The sequence below is a fragment of the Colobus angolensis genome, unplaced genomic scaffold, assembly GCF_000951035.1.
Source record: "Colobus angolensis palliatus isolate OR3802 unplaced genomic scaffold, Cang.pa_1.0 Scaffold74, whole genome shotgun sequence".
In the NCBI taxonomy this organism is placed as follows: Eukaryota; Metazoa; Chordata; class Mammalia; order Primates; family Cercopithecidae; genus Colobus; species Colobus angolensis.
In genome coordinates this window covers 11,614,802-11,634,525 of record NW_012121154.1, presented here as the reverse complement: position 1 = coordinate 11,634,525, position 19,724 = coordinate 11,614,802, and the positions used below count along the sequence as shown (strand labels likewise).

The 19,724-nt window shown below is 34.1% G+C and overlaps 1 protein-coding gene across 1 annotated transcript in view; it reads left to right on the top strand.

Annotated features, from left to right (window-relative positions):
* Nucleotides 1-19,724, top strand: part of ORC5 (origin recognition complex, subunit 5) — a 78,753-nt gene that overhangs the window by 45,916 nt on the left and 13,113 nt on the right. The window lies entirely within an intron of this gene.

The following is a 19,724-nucleotide window of genomic DNA, read 5'->3' as shown; positions in this document are numbered from 1 at the left end:
ATAGAAGAAAAAGCAAAATGATGTAACTAGTATTTATTTAAAAGCAAAGTCATGTCAGATATTACAGTGAGCATTTTGTTTTCTCTATGCATTTTTAGGTTGAGAATATGTAAATAATATTTACATTTTAATTAATTCACTGAATAAATCTGGCACTAGAATAGCTGTCAGACTTTGTAATCTAATGTGTGCTGGTAACTTTTAATTTTTCATTTAGAGAAGAGTTTGAGTAACAAATATAGTCTCAATTTTCTCAACATTGAATTTAGATAGTTTTTATAAATGTCTGCATGTATAGAAAATTGTATCTGCATTTATTGTGTTCTTGAAGAAACTCAGTTCACTCAGTTACTAGGCTACATAAATAGCTAGCTAGATAGGTAGCTAGCTAGCTAGATAGGTAGGTAGATCACTAAAGCTGATAACTTTTAAAAAGTTACGGGGATTTTTCCCATATATATTTTTAAATAGCTTGGTCTGAAATTGTTTTTTAATCAAACTTTACATTTTATTAATAGCTTTTTACATACAACATAGGAATTTTTTGTTTTGTGTTTACTGGTGCAGTAACTCTAGTTAGCAGATATTTTGAATTATCAGGTCTTTATTATAAGCAATTGAGCCTTACATTAGGTCGGAGAGATTAAACAACTTTTGCAATGTGATGCAATGAGTAAACCTTTGAGATGTAAAGCTTAGGGAAGTGAGACAGACAGTGCTTTTGAACAGAGCAGAAACATGTTTGCATCACATGTGATTGTACTTCTCAGGTGCCCACAAATTACCTGTGTGAGGGGCACAATGAAGGATAGTACATGTTTTTTCTTTCAATGAGCTTATAATTTATTCTAGGGCATTAAAATGTACACATAAAAATACTTTCTTAAGGCTGTAAATGAATGCTATATAGTGCTCCTGAGGAGTTTAGAGCAGAAAGAGATCACTTCTAGATTGGGCAGGATGAAAGAATTCACAGAAGATGAAAAATGAGGCTTGGCTGTGGAGAATGAGTAGGAGTTTTTGTTTTTTAAATATTTCTAATTTACATTAGTGATACGTGTTTATTACACAGAAATGTGTAAATGGGTAAATAGAGAAATAGTAGGTTATAATCAACTGATACCTTATTTCCAAAGGATAGAGTTTAGGTTAGAGATTCAGAAAGAAAGGTTAATATGATCCAAAGAAAGGTATCCAAAGAAAAGTATGTGAACTTATGAACTGTCACCCTGGTTTGGTTGGAATTGAATGGCGTTATATTGTAGTGGTAGTAGTCATTGTAGTTGTGATTTTAGCAGTAGCAGTCATGGTAACACTACTGCCACCACATGTCACACCTTACTATTGGTACCTTACATATTGTACTTTACATTCATAGAGCATTTTCTGTTTTTAGAAATAAACTCTTCAGCAATTTTATCCTCTGGGGAAAAAATATAGCAATTAAAAACAATGAGAAGCTTCTGGTTTAGAGATTTACTAGCTGCTCTGAGCCTTTGACTGTGATGAACAATGTCAGCAGTCTTCGTGGTTATAGCAGTGTGAGTAATATTACATAGTTAAGAGAACAGCTTGGCCCAAAATGCATCTTTGTCTGTTAATGAAGTTAAATTTTTTTCAAACTTGACAATTGTAGTTGCTGATTTTTTTATTCTTTATCTCTTCTAATTAACATTTTGTAATCAAAATGATAAATTTGTATATTTAAAGTATTGTTATACATGAATTTAGGTTAATTTAATAGCAAGTCATTTAGGAACACGATCTTAGTTATTCTCATTGGGTATACAGAGTCCGGGAGTATGTAGGGATAGATGCAACTAGTTCTAAGGAGTTGATCTTTACTTTTGCTTGGTCAGTAAAGTATCCAAGAAAATCTAATAACATAGGTATTGTGTTCAAGAACAAAATGTGGCAGGACTCTCATCCAAAGAGTATTTCTCCCACATGCCTTGTATTTTCTTCTTCCCATTGACTCCCAGTGACCTTTTCTATTTTTCTTCTTTCTCCTTTTGTTCTTCTATCAAAATTATACTCTTAACCATGGGAATGGCAGTATGTATTTAACCTGCATACGCTTAATTTTTTAAGTGAAAAACAGAAACACATTTGTTTTGAAAGTGCTTATTTGGTATGAACACTAGATGGCAATGTTTTGGCATTCTAGCTTTAAGATGAGCCAGGCAAACAGACCTTTTACATGTTAATACTGTCTCTGACATCTAGAGAATTTATTAACACACTGAGTCATTTGAATGGAAATAAAATTGCTGAAAAATGTAATTATAAACACGTATGTGTGTATTTACACTTTTATGAAAATGTAAATAAAATTGGCAGTGAATTATATTTTGTGCCTGGAGGTAAATTGCTTTTTATTAGTTATAATGTGTCTATATGAGATGATCATGTATTATTTTTGTATTCACCTGTTTTAAGAATTTATTTTATAGTGATATGTTATTTTTATATCTGGATTTACTGCTTAAATAATTGTTTAAACTTCTTTCGTGTATAAATTGATCATGTATGATACAGACATTCAGAATTCTCCTGAAGCAAAAGTTTATTTCCATTGTATTTCATTTAAATCTAATCTATTCTATAATAAAGTTATAAAAATAGTAACTCAAGGACTCTTTAAAGTTTATTAAAATTCTGGTTGAGAATAATAAATTTATAATAGTACTAGCAGCAATATTGTATTGTAGTTGACATTATTCTGAATTTTTTTATTCTCTATTGAATTTTAAATAAAATTCTATTCATTAACGCTTTAGTCTCCCAAGTAGAGAATAGTAGCACATTTAACATTTTATGTTAATGTTCAGATTTATTGAACTTAAATATGACTTAGAACTTTTTTTTCAGATTATTATTTTAATCTTACCTGGTTTTTACCTTTAGTACAACTTTGCAGTCATTATCTTGGGTCATTTTTAAAATTTTCATTCCAATAAGATAAATGTAGCCTTTCTATATATGCCTGAACTTCATGGGTGACAAAGCATTAATTCTGGTATTTATTCTTTTCTCCTTTCCTTTCTGCTCTCATCATAAGATAGAATGGAATACATGCAGTAAGTGGGTAAAGTTTTTAGGTATTCTTTCTAAATTTTTAATTTGATCAGATACGGTTTTGAAGATTATTTGTCAGCTTTTAAAGAAATACTGTTGTCTTTTTTCCCAGAAATATATTAAAGCCAGGTTATACTTTTTATCTTTTTTTCTTAAAAGAAAAAACTATGGGAATTTCTGAATTATCTGTTTCATTCTTTTTATAGTTCTATATCTTTTCTTACTCATTCTTACCTCCCCTACCCCAGTACTGTTGAGTTAGGTAAGAGCAATAGGAGTACAGTTCTTTAAGATTGTCAGAGATGGCCGGGCGCGGTGGCGCAAGCCTGTAATCCCAGCACTTTGGGAGGCCGAGACGGGCGGATCATGAGGTCAGGAGATCGAGACCATCCTGGCTAACCCGGTGAAACCCCGTCTCTACTAAAAAATACAAAAAACTAGCCGGGCTAGGTGGTGGGCGCCTGTAGTCCCAGCTACTTGGGAGGCTGAGGCAGGAGAATGGCGTAAACCCGGGAGGCGGAGCTTGCAGTGAGCTGAGATCCGGCCACTGCACTCCAGTCTGGGCGACAGAGCGAGACTCCATCTCAAAAAAAAAAAAAAAAAAAAAAAAGATAAGATTGTCAGAGATATCATTTATACCAAGAAACAGCTGAAAGATAAGAAAATGAGCATAGTTCTTTTTAAAAAACAGTTCTGTGTACCATATTGACAAGTTGCATTTTTCCATAATTAATACCTAATTTCTGAGTGGTTTCATACTTAGTTGTACATAATAAAAAATTTAGAGTTTTTTCAAATTTATTTTCATGTATAAGAACATAAACATTTCATAGCATAGTTTAATATACAAATACATATTTTTTCTGTTTGTACCTTCTCTGCTTATGAACTCATGTCATGATACTATGGATACACTTGGAGTTATTTGTTACATCAATTTAACTTTTTGGTCATGAATCAACAATCGTTTCTTACAGAGGTTTTATTTATTGTAATAGCATTTAGACAACCTTACCATTAGACAACCAACACCATTTAGGTGTTGTTTTATACGATATATAGGATATGTCCAAACCAATTGTTTTTCCCAAATGAATTTATCATCAATCAGAAAGCAGAATGATAATTTAGTTGTTTTATCTATGAAAATTTTTTTTGCAAATACTTCATCTGTAATTCACCACAACTGTAGGAAGATGTTTTTGCTATACTGTACTTGTTAGCTAACGTTTTATTACGCCAAGAGTAGATTTTGGCATGTTTCTTCAGATACAGGTAGATATGTGGTAAATTTATATAGTTTTCAGTTTTCTAAAGAGGAGATGTTGTTAATTTTTAATTCTAAAACATTTATAAATAAAAATATTTTAGTCTAATTCACATTTGAAGTTCAAAGTCAGTATTTATTTTTTTTCCATGGTTGGAATTAAATGTATCTTTCTCTGCTTAAAATTTCATTTAACAAATATTTACTAAGTGTCTACTATGTTTCAGACATTGTCTTGAATAAAGAGAATACAGAAATGAAGATGTGTCTGTGGATTCCACAGCCCTTCATTTGTACTGGTACAGCCACCAGATTCTATTTTATACGTTTAGAGTTAATGGTGTATATATGTATTTACTGTGAGGACATATATATGCTGAAGGAACTAATACTTAAATACTTAAAGTGAATACTAATAAGTACTTAAAGTGAATAGTTTTTACTTAAGTAGTTTTAATATTTGATAACTTAGATATTTAAGTGTCTTCTACTGAGTCATAACAAACCTGTTTGTTGAATATTTCTTTCTGACATGCCTTGAACTTAGTGTTTGAAGCAATGATTGTTTGATATTTATAACTAAATTTTGTTAATACCCAATTAAATTTAGTTATGACATTGATGTCAGACAATCTCAAGACTTGGAACTTAAGTTATGGACAAGTAATCAATATATTGTATATGGTCTAGTATATACAGTCTGAGTAGCTTTTCTTAAAAAGTTACATGGCTATATTTGAAATATTCATAATGGAAAATTGTACTCATGTCCTTTTTTAATATACATTATTTCAAACTACTTTTATAGATTTTTAACCAAAAGCACTTTAAATAAATTTTATGAAGACTTTGTCATTGTAAAATGTCTTTACTTTGAAAGTTAATTTGCATATTACATAACATTTTATTTATATTTCTACAAAAAGTAGCTATATTCATGAAACGCTAGTCAGATAACACTAGAAATCTAGTAGATACAAATATCTAATCTATTTATTAATCAGATGACAATTTGAATCTTATAAAGAGTAACATCCTAAAATCTAGCTGTAAGATATTTATATAAATTGATTTCAGTGTGGGCATTATCTTTATAGACATTAAATTTGGTGACTAAAAGAGTTTTCCTTAAAATTCCATGGATACTAAAGTATTAGAAATGTGAAGAGCTCTTCCTTTGCAATTTCTCTGCGTTTCGTTTGTCCTGTACGAGCATTCCAGTGTTTCTGTAATATTTGACTGTAATACTTGATGCTATTAAGGTAAATTATGTAAATCATAGAAAATAACTTGAATGCTAACATTTCCTAATAATCTTACTATGTTTTTTTCTTAACAACAACTGAGATTGTGAGGCATTCCATTCCAAGGATGGTAAAGGAGCCTTACTTAATGCCTACTTCGCTGATGAGTAGGTCAGCAGGGATGCTGTTTGATAGAGGCCGGCTCTTTTCTAGATGCTAAGAGCATCACCGCCATGATGCTTAGTCTCCACTGGTGCGGTAAATGAGATTCTCAAACACTACTACCCCTGGTGTGGACATATTACTGTTCTGCCATCAGACCACTCTGCGTAGATGCCTACTCCAGGAGATTTTTTAAAAAACTGTTTTGGGATGTTTCATGTTCGCAAAGAGTAAAGTTAACCTATGATTTTTGCTAGCTGTACTACTGTTGTAAGGAATACCAATATTAATTATTACCAAGGATACTAAAAAGCACAGCATATTTTATTTTACTGCCCAAGGATGAAAAGATTGTTTTTCTTGTTCTCATATGTAAAAGAACAGTGTTTTCCCCTGCTATTTTCTTATCTTCTCTAAATCTGCTGTTAAATTTCTTAGTGTAATCTCTTTGCCTTTGTGAAAGTATCAGTCCAGCAGTAGGCATTTTTACTGAACTCTAGAAAAATGAAACCAGTGCCTAAGGGTGACATGTAAAAAACTGCCTAAGGGGTTTAAAAATTTGCATAAATTATGCTTTCTACTTTTGTATAAAATAATACATTGGTACTTTATTTTTGTGGGTAATATTTTATAATTACCTTTCTCAAAGCTTAGTGTTACTTCCAATAAGTTTACTAAATGTATATCCTTTATTCACATTTTTGGGGGAAATATATTAAACCCCAATAAATTTTATTTAACTTGGCAGATTGTTAGCTGACAACACACAAAAAAGTTTGTATGGATATGTGTTTGCAAATGCATGTTTAAGAGATTCTGTACTACTAATATAGAGTGACTGCATAGGCAAATTTGTGCATTAGATAGAACTTAATGACTAGATTGTTTAAATGAGAAGAGTTTTAATAGGAACAGATTAGGAGATAAATGATTTAGAAAAAAATCTTCATTATGGAAATGTGTGGTACTTTTAAAAATACTTCTGGCTGGGTACAATGGCTCATGCCTATAATCCTAGCACTTTGAGAGACTGGGGTAGGAGGATCATTTGCACCCAGGAGTTCGAGACCTGCCTGGGCAACATAGTGAGACCCTATGTCTACAATAAATAAATTAGCTGCATGTGGTGGTGCGCGATTGTAATCCCAGCCACTCTAAAGGCTGAGGTGGGAGGATCACTTGAGTCAGGAGGTCAAGACTGCAGTGGGCTGATTGCACCACTGCACTCCAGCCTGGGTGATAGAGCAAAACTCCACCCCCCCAAAAAACAAAATCTATAGAAGATGATTAAAAGACATGTTGGTGCTTAGAGAAGATTTCCAGTAAGAAATTGTCTTGATTCCTTGTCAGCACACAATGAATTGGAGATTTTTGAAGCAGACTGGCCACACCTGCCCATCTGTAGACATACTGCAGTAGCTGGTGCTGCAGAGAAGTCTATCTTTTCTCCTTGATGAAGAATTAGGGTTCTTAGGCCCAGGTAGCCTTTAGAACCTGAGTGCTCCCTCAACTTTGGTCACTATGAATGGTGGTGGTTAATTGAATTCTTAGAATCAAAAGTAATTATGCCTCCATAGTTAACAAGAAAGGGAACTAGGTTTACCCAGAGCTGTCTTATGTACTCCCTTGGGGTTAAATGCTGTGTGTATGTTGGTGGCTTTTGAAATACATATTTCTAGCGCTTTTTCTCTAGTTCTCCATCCAGATTGCCAGCTGAACCTGAACTGTACCTGGATGACCCATATATGTCACACACTGGTGTGCCCCAAACCAAATCATTCCCTAAATCTTTCCCTGGGTTTTCAGCCTTACCTAGATTTCAAAACTAACCATTTATTAATTCATCCATTACTAAGCACCTACCATGTAGTATACACATTATTAGGTGCTAGAAAAACCAAGATAATATACAGTTTCTAGTTTTTAGTTTAGCTAAATGGAGAAATTGTCTCTGAACCATCTCATTTTCCCCCCTTCATTTACTTGGTCAAGTCCAGTCTATTTTTCCTCCTAAATACAAATGTCTCTTAAATATATTCCTTTTTTTCCACCCTCACTGACATTCCCTTAAATTGGTAGCTTCCTTATTAGGCAGTTGCACCAGCTTTCTGTCTGGTCTCCTTGTCACTAGGCACTTGCTGGTTCATCATCCATACAGTCATCAGCATAAATCTTGAAAAATAAATGTGGTCTTTCTTTTCTGGTTACACTTTTTTTGATGAGTTACATTATCTACAGAACCAAGTCTACATTCAGTAGCATTTATTGCAAGGTCCTTCATAATTTGGCCCCGATTTCTACCCCTTCCTTCATTCACCATATATACCATTCACAATAAGCTGTTTCTTCTCTGAAAACACACTAACTTTAAATTATATTGTTGCATATACTCTCCCCTTACAACTATCGAGCTCTCTTTTTACGCATCATGGTCCATCTCCCAAATGTCATTTCTCAATGAAGCTGCACTTTGCCTCCCTCCCTTTTAGTTCATTTTCTTCTCTATAATCAGATAATTATGTTTATGCATATTATAATACTAACATAGCAGTCATTTTATGTCATTTCCATTTGATGTGTTTGTCTCCAACTACCCTGATGTTTGAGGGCATAGACGATGTCTGTTCATTTTTGTATCTCTTGCACAATGCCATCCATGAACATGAGAGTCATTCATTGAATGACCTCCCATTCTCCTTACATGTAGTTATGGTCTTTGTGGTTGCTAAAGATTTGCAGTCAGTTTGCATGCTAAAAAGTTCCAGAGATTAGAGGCTTTATCTTCAGTTGCTCTATGTATAAACATACATGCTACTTTTTGTTTATCTGAGCCTATTTGAAGACTAGCAAACCATTCTTTTTCTTTTTTTTTTTTTTTAAATGAAAAATCATGGTGGTGATTTAAAGTTGAACTGCTTTGATGATATTTGTCTATTTCTGCCCTGTGCTGCATTTACCACCTCTGCTTTGTGTGTGTAAAAATGTCAGTTGAGCTCTCTTGATATATGCCATGAACCGTCAAGTCTCCTGAATTCAGATCAAATGTGGTGCTTGTTGGGTTGTATGGAACTCATACACTGACATTTCATGTGTTAAGTTCATTTATTTAAATAATTTAGTATGTTTCAGATTGTTAAGCTCCTCCAGTACAAGCAGGATAGGATATTTCATAAGTCAATGGTCATATAACAACCTGTGAATGTATAAAAATAATGAGCATGTTAAAAATTAATTACAGTTGTAAATTGATTTTCTTTTGTTGGCAGAAAGAACAGTTTATTAGCCCAAGAACAGGTTCACACTGTTTTTACATCAAGCATTTCCAGCTGAAGCTTGTTAGTGGCTGCCTCTCGGATTAAGGAAAAAAAAATCCTCACTGTGGTACATGAACTCCTATTGTTATGACATAAATAATCAGCTCATCCCCTACACAGATGAGAACAAAAGACAAAATAGTACACAGAGCAAAAGATTAAACAAATATCGTATAACCCCATTTAAGATGTAAATCTACAAATATTGTACACATAAAGAGATTTTCATTTTTCATTTTTCTTTGTGAATGCCTCAGTCACAACGTAAGACCTAGTCAAAGGAAAAGGAATATATACTGTGGCTTTTGAGTCAGATAGATTGATTATTTTAAGCTAAGGTGAAATAACATACGTTAAGCAGTGTCAGAATGCTGCTAATGTGTGAAAGCTAGGGAAGTACTATTCTCTTTGATAACAGGATGCTTCAGATTTTTGGGGGATTTGTTTAAACTGAGGAGGACATAACAATTTTTATTTTGAGGAAAAACATCAGTGGAAAACATGACTAAAAACTTAGTAGTAAAACCACTGACTTTTAATACAATTTTTTAAAACCAAAAACAAAACTTTGTTCTGTATTTTCTAACATGAAATCTAAATCCTGACTTTGAAAAAGAGAACCCACTCCCTAGGCTCCTTTTTTATTCATTTGAGTTTTATTCATTTGACTTTCAGTTTGACAAAATGGACAAGAAAAGCAGCTGTGGAAAGCAGTATATAATCCCCTAAAATCTGAACATTACTGACAATAGAATATATCTTCATAGGGTGTAGAAACCCAGAAAGGGAGTTATAATTTTCCCACAAAATTTAAATTTACCTAAATAATTAAGATGACTTTGCTTGAAAATGATTCTAGGGTTTCAGAAAAGGACCTTTTCATTACCCTTGCTTTTAATGTATTTTAGTATTTTATGAGTCGTAGTTGTGAATGTTTTTGTAAAGAAACTGCTTTGGGATACCATCTTCAATGTAATCTAAAAATTTCTGAATTTAAGAGATCATGCTTTCCCCCAACCTTAAATTGACTTTTTTTTTTTTTTTTTTGAGACAGAGGCTTACTCTGTTGCCCAGGTGGGAGTGCAGTGGCACCAATCTGCTCACTACAACCTCTGTCTCCCAGGTTCAAACGATTCTCCTGCTTCAGCCTCCCAAGTAGCTGGGACTACAGGCATGCGCCACCACACCCAGCTGATTTTTGTATTTTTAATAGACCTGGGGTTTCACCATGTTGGCCAGGCTGGTCTTGAACTCCTGACCTCAAGTGATCCGCCTGCCTCGGCCTCCTCAAGTGCTAAGGTTACAGTGGTGAGCCACCGTCCTTGGCCAATATTTACCTTTTAAAAGTTAAACCTTAAAAACAGCAATTTAATGTTTAATGTAATATATAATCTGACTTATGAAAAATTAACCTGTCATTAAGTTAAATCAATTCCACATTAATGTTTCACTTTTGTGACATCAAACTCACACATCTAACAATTTTGTTCACAGTATTGTTAATTGTTACTTCTCAAGGTTATTCTGTATCCCTCTGGCAGGACGTTTGCCTATACTATATTGAGATACTTCTTTGTCCTTATTGCTACAATTTCATTTAAAGCTTTTTCTCTGTTTTACTTGCCTTGCCTGCTCTCCTGGGTTTCGTACTTCTCCAGCATACTAATAGGTATCGCCTTCACTATAGAATGCAAGCTGGAGTTGTCATTTCCTTCTTCCATAAAACTTTCCTAATCTCTTCCAACAAAATTATCTCTTTGTATTCTACAGCTCCTTGTTTGGGGTAGTATAAGGAATTGGGCTCTGGATTCAGATAGTATTCAAACCCAGTGCTGTTCTTAACCATTGTTAGCTTCGTGACCTTGAGCAATTTACTAACCTCTCTGAGGTGGTGTCCTCATCTGGAAAAGAGAGATTTATTTATAGTGATCATGGGAGGATTTTTGTGAGAACTGAGGATACACAATGTCTGTCATAGAGCCTGGATACAATAATAAATTCCAGTCCATATACCACTAATTACCATGGTCATTAATAGTACTAATTAGTTCCTATAGCTGTCTTTCCCTGACCCCTGCCCCTCAAGTTTTGTCCATATCCTCTGCTAGAACCTGAAGGAAGGAGTGAATGCCAAAATACATAGGTGTCGTTCTCAGGAATTTTGAAAAACAGCAGAAGAAAAGATAAAAGCACATAGACTCATACTGGGGTTCTTTATTCACAGTAGCAGTAGTCTTGGCAAACCATTCTAATCATCAGCACCCAATGTGAAGTATTATTTTGGCTAAATGTTTTTAATATGTTAAGTATTCTTAAAACGAGTGCTTAATTTAAAATTTGTTGTTACAGCTCTAAAATGTTTTCTAGTAAACCTTTAGCACAACATATGTGTTGTATTATTTTTCATTGGGACTTGTAGATTAAATATTTGGGAACATTCATTTGTGTGGGTGACTGACTAGGGACTGATAATGCCAATTGTCCTTTTATGATGTCTCTTTCCTCATCTGTTAAGTGAGGTATTGATCTCCAAAGTTTCAAGCCTGATGGGCAAGCTCAGAATTTTATTGTGCAATTATTTTTATGTTGAAAATTTTATTTTTAATACATTTGAAGTGCAGTTGGCTTTTATAGCCCCAAAACAAATAAAAACAACTTTTATCATCAAAAAATATATAAAGTAAGAATTTGGAAAAATAGAACACTCAGGTTGGGATTTATATAGTAATACTTTTGCTATAATCTTCCTTTGCTGTAGAGGAAGTAGTAAGTTTTACTAGTCACAGGTTTGTGGCAACTTTGTAAGGACCTTTATGGACTCACAGCATGAAACCAGTAGCTACAAATCTTCCTTGAGTCTGAGCCCCAAGTCATAACTAATCATCTGCCTTTAAGTAGGAAAGATTTAAAAAACCTTACAAATAAGGGTTAAAAAGTGTTTTTATTTTTATAAGTAGATTTTTGTAGCTTCATAGCTGCTTAAAACATTTTGAGATAAAATTTATTCTGACAGTTTACAAGGTATTTCTCAAAGTCGTCTATATTTTGAGTACGTTATTAGTGTTTTATTTTTTAATTAAGCTTTTTTGAGATAATTATGGATTCACACACAGTTGTAAAACATAATATGTACTCTCTCTTCCTTTGTGTCCTTTACTGGTTCCCCACAATGGTAACATCTGGCAAAGCTATAGTAAAATATCACAACCAGGAAATTGACATTAATGCAATCTATGGAGCTCATTCAGATTTCCCTACTTCTATATGTATTCTTTTGTGTACATCTATATATATTTGGTTATATGAAATTTCATCCTGTGTATAGTTCTGTTAATTCACCACCACAGTCAAGACCGGTTCCATTATCACAAGGATTCTCCGTGTTACTCATTGATGACCATACCTTCCTCTCTCCCTCGCCTTCCCCAATTCCTGTTAACTGCTAATTGCTATCTCTAGAATTTTGTCATTTCAAGAATTTGTTTAAGCATAATCATATAGTATCTAATACTTGGGAATTAAGTTTTTTGAGTCAGGATAATTCCTCAGATTCATCCCAATTTTTGCATGTATTAATAGTTCATTCTTTTTAATTACTGAGGAGTATTCTATGGTGTAGATGTACCACAGTTTGTTTAACCATTCACCTGTTGAAGGACATCTGGGTTCTTTCCCGTTTTTTGGCTACTACAATTAAAGCTGTTAGGAACATTTATGTACTGGTTTTTATGTGAACATGCAGTTCTCTGGGATAAATGCATAAGTGCAATTGCAGGGTAATATGGTATTGCCTGCTTAGTTGTATAAGGCATATGTGTTTTACCACTTGAAGTGAGGTATGGAAACCATACTACCATTCCTTTTACTTTCCCACTTTTTCAGATACTGTCTTGCGTGTCAGAAGGTGTTAAAATGTTTAATCACATGTGATTTAGAAAACTCATGAGGAGATATTCTCTTGTATTTATCCAGAAATCTGCTGTTTCCACTGTTCGTTCTTTCACTTTTATTATTTTCTTTTGTTTGAAGAACTTCCTTTTGCTCTTCTTTGAAGATCAACTGCTAGTGACAAATTCTCTAGTTTTACCTAGTTCGAGCATGTCTTTATTTCCACTTTATTCATGAAGGATAGTTTTGCTAGATATAGAATTGCCAGTTCTTTCGTCAGGATTCCTCTTTAATCCAGGGGAGGAATGAGCCTACCTGGGTAGCCTTTTGTTGCTCAGTTGTGAATTGGGAAGTGCTGGGCTTGGTTCACCTTTCGCTCTTGGGTGGGGAATTCTAAGACTCCCGCCCTCTATATTGTTTCTGTAGCCCTAGGGTCCGTAAGCAGCCCACCTACTTCTTTCTACCTTTCAGAGTCCTCTTTTGGTCGCCTCTTATATTATTTCCAGGATTTATAGTTGTACTTAGCAGGAAAGAATAACAAATATGAATCTATGCATCATCCTGTCTGGGTGGGAAATTCTTCTGTATTTATCTTTTTTCTAACCCTCTGTCTAGGCTGTTTGTTCATGTTTGTTTTTGAAATGTGTTCCATGGTAAATCAAAGCTCAATTGAACAAGAAGCCTTCTGTAAATTAGTGCTAAAGAAAGATTACAGAATGTTTTACCATTATTATTTACAGAGCTTTTTTTCCAACAGAGATTAAATCCTTCTAAATCATTAATTTATTTACTGCAAAGTATTTCAATTCATTATTCCATGCTGGAACTAGAGACTTTGTGTAAATCACTCCCTGCATTCGGGGACCTAACAACAGGAATGACTGTTGTGTATCTCTTTTCTCTAAGTCACACATGTGTCACTGAATAAAAAGGGTCAAAGTTAATATACTTAGCCATAGAAGACTATGTTAACTCTTTTCTGCATATCTTCCCATTCATTAAAATTGTCAGGCGTACTCTCATTATGGATTTCTACAAGTTTCCAAACTAAGAAGGCTATTTGTCTTATCTTGGCTTTCAGCAATATTTACTCTCCCCCAAAGACCCCTGTATCCCTTGGTTGCCCATCCTGTTCTGTGTCTTTTTCCTTTATAGTACAGGTCTCAGGCAGTTAGATGGGAAAGGGTCTGCCCCATCTCTCCCTTATTTATACATATACATTGATACACATGAAACTGAGACACCACGATGAATCTGAGTACTTACTGTCTAGAGACTTTTTGTCAGGCCACACTGACCATATCAGACTATGTAGGTATTAATACTAGCCTGGAGATTTGAGTTCATCATATTGTCATGAACATTTAAAGTGGAGCAAGGAAGTAAATAAATATTTTTTCTGATCCTATTCATTATTTATTTATGAGACAGAGTCTCGTTCTGTTGCCCAGGGTGGAGTACAGTGGCATGATCTTGGCTCACTGCAACCTCCACCTCCCAAGTTCAAGTGATTCTCCTGCCTCAACCTCCTGAATAGCCGGGATTACAGGCACATGCCACCACGACTGGCTGATTTTTTGTATTTTTAGTAAACACAGGATTTTGCCCTGTTGGCCAGGCTGGTCTCGAACTCCTGAGCTCAGATAATCTGCCTGCCTCAGCCTCCCAGTGTGCTGGGATTACAGGTGTGAGCCACTGCGCCCAGCCTTATTTTTAAATGCACAGTACCTAGAGTAAGTCCTTAAGAGTTTCATGGATATGTAGTTGAAAATAAAAATTAGCTAATTTAAGGATTGGATAATAGAGAGGAAGGTGAATATTCTGCTATTTATGGATGTATAGAAATAATTTTTAAAGTTTTATATGTATTTTTCCCTAAGTTTTCATTTAGTAAGTTAATAAATTAATATGTTTGAGATTCAAAATGTTGACTCCACTAATTAATCTTTGTGTTTGATTTTGTTTTCAATTTTACTCTAGCAAAATTTTAATAAACTGGGAAAGTACCTTTAAATATTTGGTACATTTGTTCACTCCTTTTTATTATTATTATTTTTTTTTTTTTTTTTTTGAGGCGGAGTCTTGCTCTGTCGCCCAGACTGGAGTGCAGTGGCCGGATCTCGGCTCACTGCAAGCTCCGCCTCCCGGGTTCACGCCATTCTCCTATCTCAGCCTCTCGAGTAGCTGGGACTACAGGCGCCTGCCACCTCGCCCGGCTAGTTTTTTGTATTTCTTAGTAGAGACGGGGTTTCACCGTGTTAGCCAGGATAGTCTCGATCTCCTGACCTCGTGATCCACCCGCCTCGGCCTCCCAAAGTACTGGGATTACAGGCTTGAGCCACCGCGCCCGGCCTATTATTTTTTTTTTTATTTTTATTTTTGAGACAGAGTCTTGCTCTGTCACCCATGCTGGAGTGCAGTGGTGCTATTTCAGCTCACTGCAACCTCCACTCCCTGGGTTCAAGCAGTTCTCATGCCTCAACCTCCCAAGTAGCTGGCATTACAAGTGTGCGCCGCCATGCCTGGATAATTTTTGTATTTTTAGTAGAGATGGGGTTTCACCATGTTGACCAGGCTGATCTAAAACTCCTGGCCTCAAGTGATCGACCTGCCTCTGCCTCCACCTCCCAAAGTGCTGGGATTACAGGTGTGAGCCACTACGCCTGGCCTGTTCACTGCTTTATGTAATAGATATTCTCCTGAATATCTGTTATTTGTATATTTGTATACAATTTATATATATGAATATTTTTATGTTGAGTTTTTCAGTGATTTTCATATAATAAAGTCAATAAAAGACTGAAATGAGTTTTTTTAATGTGAAAAATCACATTCTAATTTAATTGCTTTTTTTAGGTTTAGTTCTTTTAATGTATTAGCTTTTCCTAAATTAGCCCTACCCATAAAAAAACTGATAAGTCATCTTATTAATATTCTGGAAGTGCCTTTTAGCTGCTACATCTTCAGCTGAAGTGATATTATATCCTTTGCGCAATTTACATGATTAATTTAGCCATGGAATCCTGGTAGAACTGAAAGTGACTTCAAGGACCTGTTTGTTCCAACTTTCTGCCTTTGGACATTTGTTATAACTAATGTGCTAAAAGTAACAAACTGTAAGGCATCTGAAAATATTCTTAAGACCCTAACTTAACTATATTAAAGACAGATTTTTTGTTTTTCTGTGAAAAAATTGTGGAAAAAGTAACTTAGCATACAGTTTCAATTAAAGAATCTAAATATGTGAGTGTTTGAATTAACAAGAAAGTATCAATTATGAGAAATATTATAAGGAAATGTCAGTGGCAAAGTACAAGGTAATTAATGTTTTCTTCTGTATTAAAAAAAGTACTAAGGAGAACTGCCTTTAATAATAGAGTTCAATGCATGATTTTTCAAATAGCTGTTACTAACCTATTTTAGCAAATGAATCCCTCACAGAAAAATAGAAAGGGTTGAAGTTAATATACTTAGCAATAGAAGACTGTGTTCACTCTTTACTACATATCTTCCTATTCATTAAAATTTCAGGTCTACTCTCTATTATAGATTTCTACCTGTTTCCAAACTGGGAAGGCTATGGAATTTGTCTTGTCTTGGGTTTTAGCAATACTTACTCTCCCCAGAAGACTTCTGGATCCCTTGGCTGTCCATCCTGTTCTGTGTCTCTTCTCTTCATAATAAATGTCTCAAGCAGTTAATCTTGTAAGAGATACGAGCTCAGGGCCTGCATTTTATCATTATTAAGTGAACCTTTCTTTAAATCTCATTTCATGTCTGTTTTGTCTGGTGTTTAACATTTTCATCATTGTTCTTTTTATTAGAATCTGTGTGACATATCTCAATTTTGTCCTTGACCTTTAACTTTCACACATGCTTCCATTTTATATGTATCTTTTTTAAACAAAATGCAGTTTGATTTTTTCAGTCTTTTTATTTGAAGCATTTCGTTTACTTTTAATACAATTGCTAATATAATTTTGTTTCTGTTATCTTGTTTATGCCATTTGATGTACCTTACTTTTTTTTCACCCATTCTGTAGATTGCCTTGTCATTTTATTGGTTGTTTCCTTTGCTGTGAAGAAGCTGTTAAGTTTGATGTAGTCTCATTTGTTTATTTTTGCTTTTGTTTCCTGTGCTTTTGGCAGCCTATCCAAAAAATCATTGCCAAGACTAATGTCAGGAAATTTTTTTCTCTATGTTTACTTTTAGGAATTTTATTGTTTCATGTCTTATATTTAAGTGTTTAGTCCATTTGAATTAATTTTTGTGTATGGTGTAAGATAAGAGTTCATTTTTATTTTTTGTGCATGTGGATATCCAATATTTCCAATACCGTTTATTGAAGAGACTATCCTTTTCCCATAGTATATTTTTGGTACCCTTGTTAAAGATTAATTGACCTTATATGTGTGGTTTTATTTCTGGACTTTCTGTTCTGTGGATCTTTGTGTCCGTTTTTATGCCATTACCATACTGTTTTGATTACTATAGTTTTGTATTAAAAATATACTTTGAAATCAGGAATTGTGATACCTCCAGCTGTGAAAAATGCCATTGGAATTTTGATGGGGATTGCATTGAATCTGTAGATTGCATTGGGTAGTATGGATATTTTAATAATAATAATTCTTCCAGTCCTTGAACACAGGTATCTTTTCACTTATTTGTGTCTTCTTGAATTTCTTTCATCAATGTTTTTTAGTTTTTAGTGTATAAATAATTCACCTTCTTGATTAAATTTATTCTTACATGTTTTATTCTTTTTGATGCTGTTGTAAATGAGATTTTTTAAAATTTTCTTTTTTGATAGTTCATTGTAAGTGTATAGACATGTTTGTTGATTTTTGTATTCTGCAATTTTACTGAAAGCATTTATTCTAACAGTTTTTGGTGCTCGTTCATAGTTATAAATATTTAGAACATCCCTGTGTGGCTGAAAGATTATTATGATGATTTTTAGTTTTGAAAATTGAGGTCCACATTGTTTAACTGACCAGTCTGAAGTCTACTGCTAGCAGGTGGCAAAAGATAGATCTTACTAACTTTGAATGTTTTTTTCTCTTAAACTATGTTCTCTCTCTTCCGAATTTAGAAGATTAAGTATGGAATCCAAATGGGCCCAGTGGTGAGAGTGGGAGTGAGATAATTGGATGATCTTAATACCTTAAGTGACAGCCAGACAGCTATACCTCTACGGTGGATGCAAACTTGTAGCATATACCAGATTTCTGAGTTAATGGACAAAGAGTCTTGCATCTTAGTACTAGAGGCATACTATTGGGTTTATTTTATTGAATTCTCCCTCTATGACTATTTTGCAGATCATCCTAATTCTTTTAGAACACACTCTTTTCAGGCAAGAGTATAATACATCTGTTAGATGTACAGTCTCTTAGCTGTGATCACAGCTTAGGCATGTTTTTAAAAAGTTTTGGAGTTGGAGTTAGGAGATTTAAGTTCTAGTCAAGTGAGTTTCTGGCACCATCCAGTAATTATCACTTTGAGCAAGTTACTAAACATCTTAGTTTTAATGTTGGTTAAATTAACAATGTGAATCTAGCCGTCTTCTAATGCAGAGGTCAGCAAACCTTTTCAGTAAAGGGATACATAGTAAATATTTTAGACTTTGCAGGCTAAGAGGCAAAATGTAGGATATTATGTAGTTACCTTAATAAGTAAGAGAAAAAACTCTTGTTACCCCACACCTCATTTGCCTGGGGTAAGTCATCCCACATGTTGGGCATGCTCTGTGCTCTGTCATCATCAACTGGAGACATTCTTAGAATAAAGCAAGAAAGGGCCTGGTGGGCATAACAGACAGGGTGGCCACCATGATCCTTTTCAGTCTATCACAGTGACACCCAGGTTCCTATGCACCCTTCTTTCCTCCCAGAGAACCTAGCTGCCTCAACAAATTTCAGAGGATTGCTAGTATGCAGATCACCTTCTGTGATCCCCCAAAAACAAAACAAAAAACTGGAAAAACTCTGTAAGTTGGAAATAAAGGAGGACTTCCAAACTAGCAGAAGAGCCAAAAAAGAAATCAAAATGGACATTCGAATTAAAAGGACTATAGAACTACTTACAAGGTAGTAAAAGTAAAAAGAGATAAGAAAATATAATTACAACAAAAGGTAAAAGGAATGAGAAAAAGGAAAGGAAGGACAAATAGGTCAATATAAAGGTAGAAAAAAAAGTTTAGAAAATCGTTAGCTATATTAAAAACAAATGGAGTCTATGGTCCTAATGAAAGGTAAAAGTTGTCAGAGTGACTATAAAAACAAAATCCCACTATATGTTATTTACATGAGAACTGTTTTAAATTGAGAAAACATGAACCTTGAAAGTAGAATCATGAAAAGTAATGTAAGAAAAAGGCAGAGCACATAAAGGAATGCTAATATAGCTATATTAAGATTAGAAAAAAATACATCGTAAGCTAAGACATTACTGGAGAAAAAAAGGGTTATTATATTGAAAAGGTTTGTCAACAAAACATAATTTTAAATCTGTATGTATGTTACCTAGTAACGTAGCTTAAAAAATACAAAGCAAAAAAAGATTCTGTGATAATGGAAGAATTTTAATACCTCTGTCAGTTTTGATCAGGCAGATTTTAAAAATGGTGTATGTAAGATTTAACCATACAAATAATGTCTATTACATATGTGTCTTGTGTAATAGACATATATGTAACAAAGCAATAGACATGTAACAAAGCACATAACAGTTGCAAAATACATATTCTTTTCAACACACACAGAATA